This window comes from Pteropus vampyrus, unplaced genomic scaffold (genome assembly GCF_000151845.1).
Source record: "Pteropus vampyrus isolate Shadow unplaced genomic scaffold, Pvam_2.0 Scaffold120, whole genome shotgun sequence".
Classification (NCBI taxonomy): Eukaryota; Metazoa; Chordata; class Mammalia; order Chiroptera; family Pteropodidae; genus Pteropus; species Pteropus vampyrus.
In genome coordinates, this window is record NW_011888901.1 from 3,581,270 (window position 1) to 3,601,440 (window position 20,171).

Below are 20,171 nucleotides of genomic sequence, written 5' to 3' on the forward strand. Positions count from 1 at the left end.
ATTTTCTTGGGATTGCTCCCGACTCTCTGGAGGCCTCTGGCTCTAGTCCTTCGTATTTTTCCCCAAGTTTGAGAGTATTGCGGGGGCTCCTGCCTCTCCCACGCTCATGGAGATCCGTCTCCAGTCCACTGGGCTCTTTTTCTTTTTCCTGATCGAGGCACCCCAAATTTTTCCCATCTCCAGGCATAGGGTGAGGAGAGGGGAGGTGCTGGCCACCAGTGGGGTTTGTCTGTCTGTTGAGCGGTTTGGAAGGGCCGGCGTCCGATTGTGTACCGAAGCCTGCGGTATGGCAGCTAAAAAGGCTCGCCCAACGGAGGCCTTCTTGGGGATGTTATCTCGGAGCTCCCGCGAACCTGCTCGCCCAGACCTCCATCCTCAGCTGGGCTGGCTGAGAAAGGATCTCTTTGGGAATACTGTCTAGTGGGAACATGCAAAATAATACCCCTTGCCCAGGAAGTTACAAAGGGTTAAGGAGGGAAATAAAACGAAAACCACAACCAGCCGAAGCAGCTCAGTAGCCAAAGTTTCTCGGAGGGGCTGATGGAGAGCTGGAGTTCGTATTGCTGACTGTATCTTCGGTCAGCGGAGAGTCTTCCGGTACCCAAGGCTCGGAGTTCTTAGACCTGCCGGCGACCTGAGGGCAACAAGAGCCACTTTTTCGACCGCTGCGCTTGTCAGGCTTACCCTGCCCTCCTCAACCCTCCCAGGCCGGCCCCCAGCCCCACCTTGGAGTCTCTTGGTCCTCTTCAGTTCTACGCCCAAGGGCTCCCCGAAATCTCTCAGTGCCCCCACCCTTTCTCCCCGAAATGGGGAGGGTGGGACTTTTATTTATATTTAATTTCGCAAAATTGAAATCTTTATCCCGCAAGCGAGCGTGGGTACTTAATTAAATTCTAATTAGGACACTATCAATATCCTATTTAGCCGCGTAGCTTTTGTGCGCCGCGGTCCCTTTCAGCGCCGTAAATAGGGTCTCGACGCCTTATCTCGCCTGCAGGAGACGCCTCGAGAAGGGCTGCGGAAGATAATTTATAGGTTTTAATTACTCTTCATTCCGCCTGATCAGCTTGGCGTTCATCACAGGCCTGTGAATAAAACCCTGGTCAAAAGCTCTGTCACATCGCGCTGGCAAGACGCTTAATCAAAGTGAGCGGCCCCGCGCGCCGCGCGGCCGGGCTTCTCCACGTAATTTCCAGCCAGCTGATAAAGCCAGCTGAATAATGCGGCGGCCCTTTGGAGACACCATTTACAGAAATGACTTTATTGACGGCTTAACGTCGGTAATTCATTTTACCTTTCATGTAGTAGAGCCTGGATTTGTTACAGTAATGGGATGATAAATGCACCCGCGGCCCACGAGCTCCGGCTGGATTAGGAGGCGCACGGCGCACTGGCTTGTCTCCCCCACCTCCCCCAGGCCAGGCCTGCGCCGGATGCTTTGCTCGCAGCGCTGGCCGCTCTCCACGACCCTAACCGGGGCCCGTGCCCTCCTCTCCTGTCTGAAAATGAACATACTATTGGGAACTCGGTGTTAACGGGTTGGTGTCCTGGCAAGCCTGAGAGTAAGGTGTGTGAGTGCTGAGAATGAGCAAATGTTGACTAAGATGGGTGTGTGAGGGGTCCTGAGGACTCGAAGTGAGCCCAGAATTGGGCATGTGGGTGAGGAAGTACCGACATGGTGAGTTGTGTGTACAAATATGTGAGTAAAAGTGTTGGGTGTGTATGGAGTAATATATGTGCACGTGTGAGTACATTTATGGCAGTCCTTTTGGGGATTACTGTTTCTGCCTTTGGGAATTGAAGAATTTCTTCCAACTTTATAGATGTCCAGGTGGGTGTGGCAGAGAGGTGGGCTGACACCAAGCCGGGATTTACCAGAAATAGCATGAAATCCCGTTCTCCAAAACCTCTCTGCTCTTGGGTCAAAGGTATGGAAGTTTGGGGACATCCTGTGCCCATTTCCATTGCCTTGAAGTTCTGAGCTGTGCAGTTCTGCTGAGGCAAAGGCCCCACAGAAGGCCACTGACTTAGCCCTGTCTCTGCAATAAATTGTCTCCACGTTCCACTTCCATACCCAGCCCACATAAAAGTAGAGAATGACAAGGAAGAAAATGATTTTGTTTTGTTTTAAATGCTGAAAAGGAGGAAAGAAAGAAGAAAGGAAGGAAGGAAGGAAGGAAGGAAGGAAGGAAGGAAGGAAGGAAGGAAGGAAGGAAAAAGAAAAGAAAAGAAAAAAGAAAAGAAAACACCCCCATGATTTCTTTCCCCGCCTGAAGGAAAAAGTTGGCTCAAAAAGGCTTTTAGTGGTGTTGGTGGAGGGGAGGTGGGTAAACAGGACAGGCCCCTCTCCTTCCATTCTCTGTAGCTAACCAAGGGCTTCCACTAAGTAAAAGTTACCTGAGAAGAGCATGTTTGTCTGTTTGGGGGTGATAGAGAAGTTTTGGGGTCATATAGTAGGAAGACTAATGAGTACTTCTCAAGGTGAAAGCTGAGAAGTTGTACCTTTTTTCTCCCCTTTCCTAGTCTTGCAAAAACCACTTTCCAATTTGGAGAGTGGCCTGTGATTGTGGGGGCTGGAGCCTGTATTTGTGTCTATTTGCTTGTGTATGTGAGGACCGCAGAGAGAGGCATGAATCTGTAAAAGCATTTGTTTGTGTGTCTGTGCGTATTTGTGTGCATGTCAGGAGGCTGGTGTACGTAGACATTAATGTGTACACCCAAGCCTGCCCCACCAGTTGGGCACAGAGTAATGTGTTTGCTAAGCGTTTTGGTGTATGCTTCACAGAAAAGAGAAATCTCCTGCCAGCCTGCATTTCTGCAGAATTTTGAATTTTGTTTAGGCAGAGACAAATGTCTTGGTCCTGCCTGCTTCCACCTCTCTTCTGAGGATGTGTATGAGGAGGAGAATTGTGAAAGAAAAACCTTGCAGCCTCTCCAGGCGTGTGCGTGATGGGCTGAGAGTGAGAGCGTGTTGCATGCACACGGTGGTAATCGCATTTTGAGTGTAGATCAGATGGCGGTGGGGCCTCGTGGCGCGGGACATGAATGAGTTGTCGCAACACAATAGCGCGCAGCCTTCCTACGGGGACTGGGTGACCAGCGGTTTTGTTGGGAGTGAATACAAGGAGATTTCTGCTACAAGTACCGTGGTATTATTATGAGGCGTAAGGTCAGACTATACATCTCAGGTCCCCAAAGCCTATAGACCTTGGGAAATGTGGGGCCTCGATCCACGTCATTGTACCTGACAGTCCTTTCAATAGACTAATTCAATTAGCGCTGGGGGTTTTGGTCTTCATTTGGAGACGATAATAATGTGAGGGGTGGCTGGGTGCAGAGGATTCGTTAAGTATTAGTTAGGGATCCTAAGCTATCGTGCCTGAGCTTGGAGAGGGACTGGAGAAGGCGGGGGCAGGGGAAAGCCGAGGTGGGTGGGGGGCACGTGGGAGGCAAACTGTGGAAAAGAAAATGCTCTGTTGACTCTCGAAATTGGGGGGCAGCTTTGTTTGTAGATGGCCCAGAAGACTTGAGGGGTGGAAGCCAGGAAGAATTTCTTTTTTTTTTTTTTTTCTGTGAGCCTGAAATACGCCTATAATTAAATATCCAGGTTCCTAGAAAGTCCGCAAAAAAGCCGGCTGGTGGAGGTTGTCTGCTTTGGGACTGCAGTATGTGGGTTTCTGCCCTCACCATCTTGCTTTCAGGGTTTCCTCCCTTCATCCAAGAGAGAGCAGTCTGTAGTTATCCAAGAGAGAGCAGTCAGACCTTTGGGCTCTAGAAACAGGTTTTTTTTTTTTTTTTTTTCCTTGAAAACCGGGAAGCTGAGAAAATTAAGCCCTTTCTCCTTTTGACTGGGAAATGGGGAAAACATTTTGGAGATTTCCGTAAATCGTAGCTTGTGGTCAGGATTCGAAAAGGGGTCCTGGCCATGGTTTCTTTCTGGCGCCCTGCGGACTGCCTGCTTGCTGGGTTGCGCCGGGCGCCCGGGGATCCCAGGTCTCAAACAGCGACTTCTGGCGGGTTGAGGAGCCGGGTTAGGGTTGCGTGGGGATTCTGGGGAGCGAGACCCAGGGCCCGGACTGCAGGAAGGGGAACCTTTACCTCTTTTGTATTCCCAAACCGCTCTGGAGCTATACCTCACAGCCAGCCAGGCCACTGGTGCTGGGGGTGTTAGAGCTCACAGCTCCCGAAAGCCAGGCAATTACACACACTTCTCTAGATATCTTTCTTCAGTTTAATTAGATATCCCACTTATTTTCCTTACACATCATCCCACTCAAACCGCAGAACCGAAATCCCCATGTTCATCCCTCTCCGCCCTACCCTCCAACACTCTGAATAAATCCAACGTCTGTGCTCGAATTTTCTTCTCTCCTTTATTTTGCTTTTCCCCCTCTCTCGCCCCCTCCTTCTTCCAAAAAGGTTTCCCCAGCCTGACGCCCTCAGGCCGACTGGGGCCCTTGCCCACCCCAGTCCCCACCTGTCCGAGTGGCGGCTCCCGCCTGGATCCGGCTGGGCGCGGGTCGGGGTCCACACCGACTGGCCTCTAGCGTGTGCACGCTGAGGGTTACGCGTGTGGGATCGAGTGAGGAGGGGCCAGCACGGCTTTTCTGGGTTCTGCTGTCCCCTCGGCTCAGTCCATGATCCTGAGTAAGTCCTGACCCAACTCCAAAGTTGGGGACAAAAAAAAAAAAAAAAAAAGACTTAAGAAATGAAGAAAAAAACACAACATCCAGAGGAATGTTCCTGCGGCTCCAAAACCGTGTTCTTTTTGCTTGCCCCAGAGTAACTGCTCCTTGTCCTTGCCCGGAATTCTGAGGGTCGAGGAGCTGTCCCGGGGCTCTTCTGCCACTGACCAGGGAAAAGGCAGCCGAAGTCCGCGCACCCCGCTCTTCGCGCTCTGGCTTTCGACAGGCGCCTTTCCCCCTCCCTCTCCGCGGGCCCCGGGAGCGCAGGCCAGGCCGCGCCCCCCTGTCTTCCTCCGGGGTTCAGCCTCCCCACCCGCATCCTGGGGAGGATGGGGGAAAGCTCCGGGTTCCAGAAGCGGTCGGCGCTGCGGGGGGCTGGCGGGGTGATGAGGGAAGGAAAAGTTTGGTCCGGAAGAGGGGCGGGCGGGGAAGGGGAAGTCTCACCAGCCAGGGAGTGGAAAGGAAGAGAGGGGCGAGAACCCTTGTGCCTCCTCCTACCCTGCCCCACCTCCTGCCTCAGACAAGATCGCAGGCGGCTGAGGTATGGGGGCGAGGGGTACTGCAATGTCCAGGCCTTCCCGGCCACCTTCCCTGTCCTCCTGCTCCAGCAGAAACCAGAGGTGGGGGACGGGTGTGCGGCCGCGCGCGTGCGTATTTGTACATGGCTGTATGTGTGAGAGGCTCCAGGTGAGTGCGTGTGTGTGTATGTGTGCCCGAATGTGCACAGAAAGATTGCGTGCATTTTTTATATCCCTCTAACCCTCATGTGGTTGCGCTATGTCCATGTGCGCAAATGTATGCGTGAATGGGCTCTGCACCGGCGGACGTTCCTGTGCGTGTCCATGTGTATGGAACCCGTGCATGCTTTTGTGCCCAACTGGGTACCACAGAGCGACTCCCTCCCACCAAGGCTTTGGAAGTGAGGTGTGTGAAGTAGCAAGGACCAGAGGGCTCTGACCCCAAACCAAACGCTCACCTCCCCACCGCCTGCCACTGAACTATGCAAGGCCAGAGGAGGCAGCTGTTTAAACCTGGATTAAAATGGCCACTGGTTTTCTTTTTTCCCACCAACACCCACCTATGCAATCCTGAAACCCTACACCCTGACTGGGGACAGGGTGGACACCAGGTGGCAAAGTCAAGATCAAAGGGTCTTTTGGGAGAGAGCGCATAGACCAAAAGTCTTCTACACAAACGAGGCAACTGAGACCCAGAGAAGGGAAGGGACTAAGTCAGGGTCCCATTGGTCTCAGGGCTCGCCAAATTAGGCCTAAGTCACAGATGAGAGTGCGCAGAATGGTGGTCTCTTTCTCTTGCCAACGCCATTTCATTCACCACCAAGTAAGATTCACTTTTTTCCCAACGTGTGAGTGTGTGTGTGTGTGTGTGTGTGTGTGTGTGTGTATGTGTGTATTGGGGTGAGAATGGGCCGAGGCAAAATATCTTGGGGTTGGGAATGCGGTGGGAGAAGAAAGAAAAGATCATGTCTTCTCCTGTTAGGTCCCACTCGAGACTCTTATGGTTCTCAGGGAGTTAGCAGCTTCCTCTTCCAGTCATGAATGGTAGTTAGGGGTGACAGGTTGGTGAGAGGAAGGCTGGCTTCACTTCCTGAACAGGATAGGATAGGATGGGATGGTAGAATACCAACCCCAAAGCCATTCTAGGCACGTCCTTCCCCTGCTGCGCCAAGGAGGCCCTTCCTAAAATTGTTATGCAAAGGAGTCAAGTATGTGATCTTTTAGCGTTTGAAGCAGCAAAGCCAAATATTAGAAGAGAAGTCAATAATAGATGAGCAGATTAAGAAACTCATCTTGCGGACAATTATCATCGCAATTGAAAAAGCTCCCTCTTTCCCTTATTCTCCACCCCCCTCCCCAATATATTAAAAATAAAAGTAAGCGGAAGGATGGGGGCTGGGCAAGTGGCAGAAGGTTGCGGCCGAGCGTGAGTGAATGAGCGGGGTGTGTGGACCTATTTGTTGAGTGGAGATAGCGCCCCCTAAGGGTGACCCCAGTGAGTCCAGGTATTTTCGCAGGCCAAACAGGCAGAGCCTTGCCCTCTGCATCCAATGTTCATTGGCCCCTTAAAAGATAGGGTGAGAGACTGCTCTGAGCCGGAGGGGCTTCTAGAGTCTTAAAAAAAACAAAATTAGCATCCAGCCTGAGCGCCCACGATGCGCTCCTTCCCGTCCCATTTCTTTCGGGAGACGGACCCTAGGCGAGCTTTAGCGCTGGCAGCAGGGTTGGAGGGGCGCAGGCGGATTTCCAGCTAGTTTTCCTGTGAGGAACGCGCCACCTGTTGGTCCTATCCGAGAACTGCACGTGGGTGGTGCTCTTCAGGTCCGCGAGGATGTGGTGAGAGATTTACTTCTCAAGTCCCCGGTCCGGAGTGGAGATATTCAGCCTCTTTCATGACTGTTGTCACCCGACGGGAGAGAGACAACAGGATTCTTGGAAAGCAATTCTCTTGGGATCCCCTCGCCTTGTAAGAACCAAAGCTAGAGAGAAAAGCCCATGAAGAGCTCTTTGCAATATGATTTGGAAAGCAGAAAATACTTGAGACACAGTGGCATGGGCGCTGCGTTGGTAGTCTGGGACTGGGTTCCTTCGCCTCCCTCTGCCTAATTCGTGCTTTGTGATCTTGGGAAGAACCCTGGTTCCCTCTGGGCCAGTTCCTTATTTGTAAATTGAGGAAATTGGGTTACATTGGTCCCCTCTTAACTCTGACCTTGAATCTAACATTGATTCTGAGCAGTATTTGTAGACACCTGTGTCTTGTCTTCTTTCCATTTCTTGCCTTTAATGGATCCTGGCCCTTTATATGCCATTTATATCTTAATCTCTTATACATATTTAATGTATAGCGGCTTCAATTACTGTTTTCTCAATTGCCTGAGGATTTCATTTGAGTGGGTCAGAATGTTTTCCGAATTATCCTGATAAGTGTTCATTTACTTAAACTTTATTTTTTGAAGAATCAGACAAACGAGAACTTAGTTCACTTTGCAGTGTGGACACAGCCGGGGCGGACCTGTGTCATGGGGTCAGTGAAAACATAATGGATGTTCATGTGGGACGCTGAGACCAGAACACCCAGGCCTGGGATTGCGGTCAGTGTCAGAGAGGGGACCCAGAAGAAGAACCGAGTCTAGAGGGAACAAGAGAGAAGGAGGAGAAAGCCACAGACATTCTGAGCCCCCCTGGACAGTGGTAGCCCCTGACCATTTCCTTCGTAGGAGGTGTCCTGAGACCAAAAAAAAAAGAAAAAAAGGCGTTGAGATCAATGTAGGCTATAGTTCAGACTTAAAGCTACATTCCCTTGAACTCTCCAAGAACTAATAAAGCAAGGAAACCGGGGGTAGAGGGCAATATTTTACTCGAGTTACCGGGAGATAGGAGATCGAGTATAATTTCTGCTTCGAGGTGTGGTTTGCGCAGCTCCAAGAAAGCCGGAGTTCCGCGCGGTGGGTGTTTTCCTAAAGGCCTGGCACTCCAGCGTGGGGCAGCCGGACCCAAGTTAGGCGTGAGGGTTGAGGGGCGCCGGTTCCTGCGGCGCCTGGAGGAGCAGCAGGCAAGCCGGCTCTGCTCATCTTCAGCTCCCCAGTGGCCACGCAGGGCCGGATTGGCCGCCTACTTCCGCAGCTGGGCGGAGGCCGAACATCCCTCCCCCTGGGAATCAAAACTATTTTTGGGACACACAGAGGGCTGTCCCTTTGAACCCAGGATCCTTTGCCCTCGGAATGGAGGGGATGCAGCCTTCCATCTGCGGATCCAGGAAGCGTTCTGGGATTGCCCGCTCCTTGGAGGTGGTGAATTTCAGCGTCTTGACAACCCGGGTACACGCAGGATGCAGGGCTGTGTTCCCATTTAGAGATGGGAAAATGGAGGGTGCAGAGGTCTGCTTTCTTGTCCTTGTGAGTGGCAATTTGAACGCGAACAGAGGCCTGAGGGGTCAGCTGGTGGCATCGCCCTGAGGTGCGAGAGGGCTGTGTGGCTTGGGATTTTTTGCCGGCATCCGAGAGGTCGAGCCCCACGCGTGGCGGGTGGGGTTTTGGCGGTCCTGGTCCTTGGCACCACGGGACTCACGATGCTTATGACATAGGCTCTTTCCCAGCCCCTCAGACAGGACCCATGGACTTTCAAATTTAGTTATCTCCACCCTCTGCGGAGCAGCCCTGGGGGCAGCTACCAACCCGGTAAGCCATGTTGGCCTAGGACGACGGGAGCTCCTGGCCTCCGCCTACAACAATTCTCACACTGGGGCCCTTTGCGAGCTCGGGGAGAAAGCTGTGGACGGAAGCGGGGTGGCCGCATGGCCACTGTCGCCTAGTCCGACCGAGAAACAGTAAGGACCCTGTGTCCATCCCACCACCCTCCTGGACTCTCTCAGGAGGACCACGGAATCCAGACATTAGAAACCAAGATCAAGATGCCAGAGGCGGGGACGCTTCGGAGAGCTGACCTACTGGAGAACCTTCCAGAGTCGGCAGAGAAGTCTCCAGCGCCGGGGCCAAGAACTCTGCCTCCAACTTGTACAACTCAGACCAACCTCAGTGGTGGGACTGACATAAGAAAACAAAGGACGGAAGGAGAGAGAGAGATAGGTTGATTGATTAGGGAGGTGTCCCTTTCTTCCAAAAGACAGGTAAGGATGATAAGGAGTAGATACTCAGTATATACCAGGTGCTTTTTCTTAGCCTGGCTCTGAGCTCTTCATTTGGGTAGCTCATTTAATCTTTACAGTAACCTATTGAAGTATGTAATATCATTCTCTCGAGCTTCTCCAGATTTCAAAGGAAACTGAGGCACAGAGTCATAAATTAGTCCAAGGGCATACCCCTAGCAAGTGGGAAATGAAAAACGAATCTGCCCCCTGCTCTGGAGAAGCCAGATGAGAACCAGTCTGCTCAGGGGACCGTCGAAGTCGCCTCGCAGGCTCCAGCGCTCGCAGTCATCCAAGTCAGGCCGCGTTCTGCCTGTGGCTGCGGAGTCCAGACAGAGAGCCCTGAGCCCTCGCCTTGCAGGCCCACTCCAGGCTGGGCAGGGAGAGCGCCGAGTTTGGCAGGTCTCCGGTCCTCAACACCGAGTGCAGCCCTAAAGCCACGGCGCGCTCCAGGGATATGACCTACGGTTTCTGTCGTCCAGACGGGCGCGCCCGAGGGCAGGGAGGAGGGCACCAGCCTCTTTTTGCTGGTATTGTCGATCTTTCTTCGCTCTTCCAAGCTCATTGACCCTGGAAGGGGTCAGCATCGGACTCAGTCTGGGTTGACTGCACCTGAGCGGGAGTGGAAGAGCTGGTTTGGGCCAGCAAGCAGGCCTGGCCTCCTGGGCTGGGGCATCTCTGCGCCCAGGCCTCCACGCTTAGTGGCTGGTCTCGGCGGCTGCGAGGCTGATCGCCAAGGCCCAGGCTTTTCCAGACGTGCTTCTGGGCATCAGGCGAGGTCCCTGACTGGGACGTGCAGGGAGCTCAGGTCCCACGGAGAAAACAAGCCTCTGGGCTTCCTCAGAGGCGCGAGTGATGGGAGCCTCGGGGTTCAAGGCCCAGGGCAAAACCTCGAGGACCCAGCGTTTCCCAACCACACTGGGGCTATCGCACCTGGAGATCTCTCCACTCGGGTCCCAGAAGCTCTGGATGTGTGGGTCACCATGTCGGGTGGAGTACCGGCAACAAGTATAGGAGGTGGGGAGGGAGAGGAAAGGACGCAAAGCCTGCGTGCGGGAGGGAAGGAGACCTAGGACCAGCGTTGCCGGGAGTCAATAATTCTACCATCTCTACCTTGACTCCAGGTCACCCGCAGGCCAAGGGGGAACTCTGGGGACCCCAGAACCTGCATCCGGTGCTACTCAGTCCTGCTAAAAGGACTTTACTGGTAGAGAGAAAAGAGGTGGCCTGGGTTGCTTTCGGAAAGTACAAGTGTGCAAAGGGAGGGAGTTGGCGTTGCTCCGGGGTGGTGGGTCCCCAGCTAATCGCCTGAGGTTTCAGTCGCCCTTTCTCACTTCCCTCGGTCTTCCGGCCTAGGCTCCCCCACCACCCCCTTACTCCTTCCCTCACCTGTCCTTTAACCAAGAAAGCAGAAGAGAGACCTTGCAGCGAGATCTTACTGTCTCAGAGTCAGGTCCTATGGCTTCTCATGGCCCTGCTAGTGCTCTCAGGCTGAGGGGAGAAGCCACTGCTTTACCGTCTGGGTTCGAAATCCCCACTGCCAGCGACAGGCAGCACTCTCTGGCCTACACACCACTCCTCTATTTTAATAGACCTAATTAGGACTTGTCAAATGCTAAAACCTTCCTAGGAGAAGCTGCCTTAGGTTTGGGAATCATAACCCTTGCATTTTATGGGTAGCTTTAATGGAGAGGTTCAGAAAAAGACTGAAGGTGTCAGCAGTTCTGAATGAATATGAACTTGAACTTGACACAGGCGTTTTGTTTGTTTGTTTGTTTGCTTTGAACGGTGCCTGAACCTTGAGCCAAAATACATCAAAGAAGAGATTCTCCTTTATACAGGTACCTTGCTTGTAGGGCTCTGAGGGTTGGGGTGAAGAATTTTCAGGGAATAGGGGAGGCCAGTAATTTTGGCTGAATCACCAGAGAGAATGGAAGCCAAGAGACTGTGCTACTCCCCTCTTCTCCATCACCCTTTAGCATTTATCTCTCCCTCTGTCAGTCTCCCAGCTATCAAGTGTGGACTCGACAAGAATGTTGCAAGGAAAAACTAATTAAATGGCAGCACAATGCTTTGAAAATATTAAGTGTCATGTAACCGTCTAATGCTAATAATAATCTTGATGGTGGTAATTATGTGCCAGGAAGCACATCCCAGACAGCCTAGCTCTGAGCCCAAATGTGCATGTCTCGGAGATCCTGGGGGAACACCTCTCCTTTCTGCTGCAGAGCCCCAGTTCTGAATAGCCAGGTGTAAGGCGGGAGCTCCGGTCATGCCCCCACCACCTGGGAGGCAGACCTGGTTTAATCCCGGCCGGGAGTCCTTAAGTTACTGCGCTCTCTGACACTCGCGCCCATCACCTGTAAAGTGGAAAATTTGTGATTCCCAGGGTGTGTCCACCCTGCACATTGGATTCTGCTTCCTCTGAGGCTCCGACAGGCTCCAGGGTACATTTCCACCATGGTCTTCCTTTTTAAAGAGATGTTCTCTAAGGGAACACACATCCCTCACTCTCCTCTTTCTCCGAACTCTTGATGGGAGGAGCCAGGGGGGTCTCAAATCTTCCCTTTAACATTTTCCTAGTTTGGTTAATACCAGGCCTTCCTAGCACTTAGTGTTTCCTTATTAGGCGATTTTGTCACCACCATCCCTCATGCCCATCTTCTCCCCACCGAAAATTCCGATACTGCTGCACTGAAGATTTGGGTCGCTGATATCTGCCAAAACCTCCAGGAGGCTCCGAGGACAGTAAATTACAGTGATTCTTGATTGAGGCTTTGGGGAATTTCCACCCCAGAAATTACTGGGCCATTTAGGGGTTTTGCAAAGTCACCTAGATACTCTGTTGACACTCCTCACTCTTGAACTTGTCCTAATTCCATTCTTAGTGACTTGGAGAATAGTTAAAAATTTGGGCTCCTCCAATTGCCTTTTCTTGTCACACTCAATTTGATTCGAGGTTCAGCTTTTACTGCTATGTGATGACATATGCCTTCTCATTTGGGAGAATAGCTGACTTTTTTACTGTTTGAAAGAAGACATTCTTGTCTCCATTAAGCTTTAAAAAGTGCTTTGTTTTGTTTACACTAGGCTTCAATAACTCAAAAATACTTTATCTTTAATAGTAGATACCTTATACGTCATTCAGAAACAGATGGTTTCCCAGGTAATTCTTTTTTTCAAAAATTTTTAAGGCACCCAAATAGGAATGTAATCAACACTGGCAGTATTAGGTTTGAAGTCTCAGTCCTGTGAGATTTCACAGTCAGACTTTGAGAAAGTTTATAAGGTTGGACACTGACAATATACACGTGCTTACATGCATAGTTAAAGGGAATTCTTGAGTTTGTCATTTTACTCTTTCCTGCCTAAATAGGTTCTGTTTTTTAAAATTTCTTCTTTATAATGAGAAGCATGGGTTCCACAGTGCCCGGCCCCTACATCTATTTTCTAGTTGGGAAACAGAGAAGCAGGTGACATGTACACGCTCATACCACCTGTTAGTGGCAGGCAGACTGTTGGTCCAGTGCTCTGTCTGCCACACCATCCTGCCTGCTGTTACTTTGGATAAAGAGGAAACTCCACATGCTCAATCCCTCAACAGTTTCCAAATATGACCCTAGTTGTCAACAAATCTTGCAATTCAAAAATATAATTTGTCTACTGAGACACCCCAACCTCTCAGGCAACCTCAGAGGCATGCAGGCAGTGTTCCGGCCAGGTTGTACAGTTACACCTCCTGGACAATGGGACAGTGTATGGGAATATCCCCTCCCCACCCCTGGCTTATTTTCTAGGTTGAAAATATTACACTCCAATGATCACCCCATGTGAATGGGAGCTGTGGTCTGGGAAGATTTGGGGAAAAGTGGGGAATTAATATGCAGATGTTACTTTTGTTAGTTTTTAACAAGTTTGGTTTTTGTTGTTATTTTATTCAGCTCCACCCAAGTTTCTTGCTGCATCATGAAAAATTTGTTTCCAAATAAGTCACCAGGTGAGACACACTTGATATTGCAGATAAATTTGTAGCAACTGCTGCTGACTCAACTTTTTTTGTTTTCATGAAGATATTGTTCATTAGAAGACATTCTCTCCTCCAGAATTTCGTAGCAAACTTGAAAAAAAATTTTTTTGGTATTTTAGTTCTTTTTTATTGGTTGTAGGGGAGTTTGGATTGGAGTTGAGAAGATGGAGTGAGGCCAGCCTCTTGATTACAGAAAGAGAAGCAAGGAGAGATGGGGCTGGGAAGAATGGGGCATGGGTGAGTGGAGATGGCTCAACTCGCATGCTGCCCTGAACGTGGTTAGCTCGGTGGCTTTATTTTGTATCCTTCATCACCACCACTCTGAGGACTCCCAATCTTTATTTACTGTCTGTAATTCTATGCTGGCCTCTGTGTTAGCAATGGGCTGCGGGTACCCACGCGTTTTGTTTAATAATTTTGGTTAATTCTTTTAAAAATACTCTGATCTTAGCAGGCTGTTCAGGAAATGGGGCTTCTATTCTAATGTGGCCAGCCCTTCTCCTCCTCCATGGGCTGTCAACACAATGCCAGACAATGAAAAACAATCCCTCCAGAAATTCAGATGTTTCCACACTGTGGGCTGTTCGGCCCTGGGAGCTGAAATGTTCAGCATTTCCTCCAGATAATAGCATGTTATCAGGCCCCACAGTAAGTAGCCTGGGAGATTGGCTTTACCTCCTCCTCTCTGCAGGAGTCCATAGAGTAGAATGGGTCAGGCCTAGGGAAACCACCAACACCGAAATCTTCCCCAAGTCGGCAGAGGATGGGGGGAGCATGGAGACAGTCCTATTTTGGCCCTGTGGAAACTGCCCCAACACATGTGACCCAACTCAGTGTGAGGACCTCGTGTGATGGAAGGAATGAGAAGACTAGGGCTGGGGGAGCCAGGCCAATGGCCGTCCCCCAGCACACCTCCCCAGGAAACTAGTTTGATAGGTTGGCAAACTCACCGTCCTGAGCATTCCCACTGTGGAGTTCAGGCAACTAATCGAGGGTGTGGAGGTGGGAGAGGGTTACCATGTTTTGAACTCGACAGGTCTCTAGTGGTCTGAGATGGCATTCTTCCGTCCTCTTGGTCTGGACCTTTTCCACAGAGGGAGGATCTTATGGCCCACATCCTCTCATAAACTCAGATCATGTCTCTGGCCTGTGAGTTTAAAAAGGGAAGAATATGTCACATTTAAAGTTTAAAGGGTATGAAGCCCAAAAGGAGTTAATGGTGGAAAATCATACATTATTCAGCAGATGGCAAAGAATCGGGGGATGGGAGGGGGTAGGGACGTGGGGGAGGTCCAGGCTGTCTCTGTGCAATTTAATCAGTCATCCTTGCACATAGGATAAATTTGCTTTGGTCCAGATATCTCTGCACTGTCTAATTGCTTCTCAGTCCTGACACATGTGACTTTGTCTCAGCTCTGCCCAGTACAGTGGCTACTGGCCACATGTGGCCACTGAGCATTTGAAATGTGGCTGGTCCAATTGAGATGTACTGTAAATGTAAAACACACCAGATTTCAAAGACTTAGCACAACAAAAAGAATGTAAAGTATCTCATTAACATTTTTATATGGATTACCTGTTGACATGATAATATTTTGAATATGTTGGGTTAAGTAAAATGTATTATTAAAATTAAGTTCATCTGCTTTTCTTTTAATGTGGTTATTAAAAGATACATATGCAGCTCAAATTCAGGGCTCACGTTATAGTTCTATCAGACAGTGCTGATCTAGGTAATCCTTTCCTTCTTGAAACCATTTTAAGGACTTGCTCATTAGATTCTTTCTCTTGTTAACCATATGCATGGAGCCAGCTCAGAGCTCCAGAAAAAAAAAAAAAAAATTCCTTTCTGTTACATAGGAGCTGAAGGGCAGAAAACACACTGGGAGCCCTTGTTGACTTGTTTCCAAATACTGGCTTCTGGTGACATCATGTGGTTATTTCTTGATACTGCACCATTCATAGGCTGCATATAAGTCCCTATGCCCCTGGTCCTGGTGTTACCCATTACTTGCTGCAGCCACTACTCTGGCTGAGCCAATAAATCAGAAATCCTAAACTTGAAGAGGAATATCTTTCTCCACTTAATATCCTCTCTTATGCCTCTTCACATCCTTGTTGCTCTGCTACATCTGCAATATTGGTTCTGACACATTGACCACTGGGAACTTTTTCTTCTTACCAGAAGGACCAGCTCCAGATTCTGCTGGAAGATAGAGTTCTAAGCCTGGCAACTTCACAAAAGAGTTGAGTAGTTTCAGGAAAGCCATTCGATCTCTCTGGGTGCCCTTTTTCCTCAAGTACTAGACAAAAATTTACAGCAGACGGCCTCTAAGCTCACTCTGGCTCCCCAAGTCCATAGATCTGATGATAGGATTTGAGATACAGGTGGAGGAAACTCAAATAATGCCTCACTGGTGGCAGCCTACAAGAAATGTCCAGTCTTGGGCTTAACTGGAGGTTCAGGTAGGTGACCCAAACATGGAGCTGAGGTGACTGACAATGATTTCTGAGGAAGTGATAATACTCACAAACACAGTTGTGGTCATTCATGGAGGCTAAGTATTTTATGTATATTATCTCATATAATTCTCACAACATCTCATAAATTAGTTATTATGTTGATTGAAAAATATTTAACATAATATCTGATACATACTATATACATATATATAGATCCATGTAAACACAGACATGTAAATTTAAAATCACAACACTATGATGTACACCTATGATCTACTCCAAGAACTAGAATATCAGTGAGGACTTGTTTCTGCACATTCTATTCTTCTCCATCTCATTCCTCTGCCTCTTCCCAGAGTAACCAGTATACTAAATTCTGTGTTTTTCATTGCTTGACTTTCTAAAAAAACTGGTTGGATTCCATATTGTTTAGTTTTACTTATGTTGGAGGTTCATAAAAATGGTTTCACATAAATGGTCTTATGAGACTTGTTTTGTCACTTACTATTCTCTAAGATTCATAGATAAATCATACTCATTGCATATAACTTGACTTGAGTCATGTCCACAGTGATATAAGATTTCATTTTTGGAATATACTTCACTTTATTTATTCATCTTCCTGTTGGTGGATATTTGGGTTGTTTCTAGTTCTTTACTTGTGTGAGCATTCTCATTTGTGTCTCTTGGTCTACATATGCAAAAATGTCTCTTAGCAGACAGTAAAAAGATCAGTGGTTCCCAGAGGCTTAGAGAAGGGGTAAATAGGTGAAGCACAGAGGAATTTTTAGGAAGTTGAAACTATTCTTGTATAGGCGACGAAACCATTATCAAATAGTTTAATCCCTAAAAGTGTGCTACTGAAATGGTGAGTACATGACATTATGCACTTGTCAAATCTCATGGAACTTTACGACACAAAGAGTAAATCTTAATGTACATATAACCTTTTAAGATCATTTAGGAGGTCGGGGGATCCTATGAAGGCATGCAGACTGTGGAAAAAAAAAAAAAACCTAACTGTATTGCAAATGGATGGAACAACCACACTGAAGGGCATGGGGGAACCTAAGCAGCTTTGGAAATAAGTCTCACTAATAGCACAGGAGCACTGTATTCTGGTTAACAAAGTTGTTTCCCATGCAGGCATACATAAATAATTCCGATATTGCTCCACATTGAACAATTAAGTAATTGACCTGCAGATGGTGACAAACAGGTGTCTCACTGTTGGAATAAGAATTTACAGATAATCAAAGGGAGAAAACTAGAATGATCTGTGTGATAATGAATTAGTGTTGGAGATATCAGTATGAACTTACATTTAGCTTAATATATAAATGGTTACATATGGAAATATTTATAGATATGTGTATATGAACAGATTAACACACACATATCCTTCTTGTTATATCAGCTGAAAGGGCCTAGAAACAATGACACCCCAGTAGCAATAAGCACACCAGCACCAGATCTTGGATTCTAATACTATTCTCTCATAAGGAATCAGGGCTCCTTGAAGAAATAGCCCAAGCTAGCACTGGAACAGGAAATATACAAGATGAGCATGGAGCATCTTATGGTGCTAAAAAGTAAGGAAGTGCTCAAAAAATTGTAAACCTCCATTGGTAAGTGTACATAGGAGCAACTGAAAGAACTCCCACTGGCAAAGCTGGAATAGTTTGAGCTATAAAATAAAGTAGCATTGAATTATAACCCAAGTATAAAATAAATGTTCTTGAGTCCATACCGATACAAATAAATGATTGAATAAATAAATGAATGGGGGAAAAGAGGCAAATGTCTCTTGCAGAAAAGTTTCAAATAATTTACATACATACTTCACCCTCAAGGAAAAGGCCACGCATCCCCATCCCATAAGTGTGGGCTGTGCACAGCAACTTCGTCCCAAAGAGTGCAGTATGCAAAGGCAGAGCATCGTGGGGAGGAATCACTTGGTGGTGGAACCTGACATACACTCCCTCATCCAGGTGATCGAGGTTAACATCAGCAGTGATAAGTCATGTTAGTATGTACCTTTGATAAAACAATGAAAATGGTACTTTACCTCTCTGGTCTTTCTCATACAAGCCCACAACCCTGGTCTAATCATGAGAAATACATTAAATAAATTCCAGTAGAGGGACAGCCTACAAAATACCTGACCGGTACCACTTGTAACTCTCAAGGTCATTGAAAACAAAGAAAGTCTCAGAAACTGTCACAACCAAGAGGAGCCTGAGGAGCTATGACAAGAAAATGTAATGTAGCATCCCAGATGGGGTCCTGGAACCGAGGAAGACATTAGATGAAAGTGAAGGAAATGTGAATAAAGCATGGACTTTAGTTCATCATCACGTATGAATGTGTAACAAATGCATCGTGCTAATATAAGATGTTGATGGTATGGGAACTGGATGCAGGGCATGTGGGAACTCTGTACTATCTCCTCAGTTTCACTGTAAATGTAAATCTGCTCTAAAAATAAAGTCTATTTAAAAGGCGGCGGGCTAAAAAAAAGTTGTAGGTAAAAACAATATGAGGCTGTAGAAGGAGAAAAAATGGCGTAGATGATAGAGGCTCTGTTCATCCCTCTGGCGACCAAATCAAAGTTGTGACGGAAACAAGGAGCAGCAGCAAGGAAAAATCACCTGAAATCTAGATGAACAAGCCATACAACTAGAGAGAACTCCAAGAAAGCACCCTGCAATGGCAGAAGGTAGGACGGGGCGAGGACGTGAGGCTGCCCGGTCCCGAGTGGCTGAGTGAGACAGAGGCTGAGGCAGCAGCAGCAGCAGACACCTCTTAGAGGGGCTCTGACTGTGAGTGGATTTTCGTGGTGACGAACCTGCTCGCTCTGAGCACCAGGGCCCGTTTGGCTGCGCAAAGGAGGCACCAGGGACGTACAGGGAGACGTTGTCTGAGTGAGGGCCGAGGCGAGACTCACTTAAGCACAGAAGTGTCGGTGGTATCCATTGTTCCCTATTGAGCCCTCCCTTCTCCCAATGCGTGGACACAGCGCTGCCATAGCTATGACATCATCAAACTGGATAACAGAAGTCTCTCCGCCCAGAAGATTCCCTGAAACTCTGCCTCCCCCAACTCGCGGCCCCATCCAAACCACACCCAGGTGTATCTTCATCGAGTCAGGTGCTCCTTGCTGAGACTCACACTGGTCTAAGGAGCTGGCCTCGGTTTCTGGTGTGGCCTTTTGAGGCAACTATAAGCACAGCATCTGCGAATTGCTTGCTGAATCTTAACAGGTGGCCCTGGAGTGGGTAGAGGCTTGTGCTAAATTTGGCCTGCAGCTGAACCCCTCTCAAGACTATGCCACTGGACACCTACCACACAAATCCACACTAATAAGATCGGGAGACATAGGAGCTACGCTTAATACATTGAAAGCAGCCAAAATGGGAAGACAAAGAAGCAGAAATCATAAGACAGAACAAAACAGAGATCCAGATATAATGGAGTCAAGTAATCTAACAGAAGCAGAGTTCAAAACACTAGTTATAAAGATGCTCAATGAATTTTTGGGAAGTGTAGAGAACTCCAACAAAGAGATAAAAATGGAAATGGAAATTATTAAAGGGAACCAGTCTGAAATGGAGAACACATTACCTGAGATGAGAAGTATATTAAATGGAATAAACAAGGGAACAAACAAAATGAATAAAAAAGAGGATCAAATGCCCTATCTAAAGGACAGGAAAGCCAATCAGGACTCTCAATCAGAGTGGCAAGAAAAAAAATTCCAAGATTATAAAAATAATTTAAGGAGGATATGGGACACTATTAAGGGTCCAAATATTCGTCTGATTGGTGTAACTGAAGAAAATCAAGATGTTGAACAGCTGTTTGAAGAAATAATGATGGAAAACTTCCCGAACCTGGTGAAGGAAATGGACATAAAACTCCAGGAAGGTCAGAGAATTCCAAAAATCAGGGATCCAAAGAGGCCCACACCAAGACACATTATAAATAAAATGCCAAAGGTTAAATACAAAAAAAAAAAAAGAATATTAAAAGTAGCAAGAGAAAAACAAATAATTACATATAAGAGAACACCCATACCACTGGCAGCTGATTTCACAAAAGAAAGTATGCAGGACAGAGGGCTTGAAAAATATATTCAACAGGATAAAAACCCAGGATCTACAACCAGGGATACTTTATCCAGCAAAGCTATCATTTAGAGTTGAAGGACAGATACAGAGCTTCCCAGACAAAAATAAACTAAAGAAATTTATCACCACCAAGCCAGAATTACAGGTTACGTTAGAGGGACTTCTTTAAGAAGAAAAAAAAAAAGTATCAAAAACAGGGATAAA